This window comes from Ipomoea triloba, chromosome 3 (genome assembly GCF_003576645.1).
Source record: "Ipomoea triloba cultivar NCNSP0323 chromosome 3, ASM357664v1".
Lineage (NCBI taxonomy): Eukaryota > Viridiplantae > Streptophyta > Magnoliopsida > Solanales > Convolvulaceae > Ipomoea > Ipomoea triloba.
Window position 1 is genome coordinate 17,101,640 of NC_044918.1, and position 296 is coordinate 17,101,935.

A 296-nucleotide genomic window follows, 5' to 3' on the forward strand; every position below is an offset into this window, starting at 1 on the left:
GTTGTGGGGATTGTGTTACCTTCTTGTCTGTACTTGATTAGTTGTATTACTCAAAAATGCTAGCAAGTTTTTGATTTACTCAAAAGTGTGGTCCTTTTTGTTGTACATAGTGAAATTTGTTGAGTATTTTATTGCACATGTGGTTGAATGCTTTATGATTTGTATATATCATGTTAGATTCTACTGTTTTTTTTTTTTGGTGCAAATGGGGTCCAGTTGCAGTGTGTTTGGTCTGCTGGGTATAGTTTCACTTTATACCTTAAACTGTGTAGATTTTTACTTTACAGTTTCTCTTT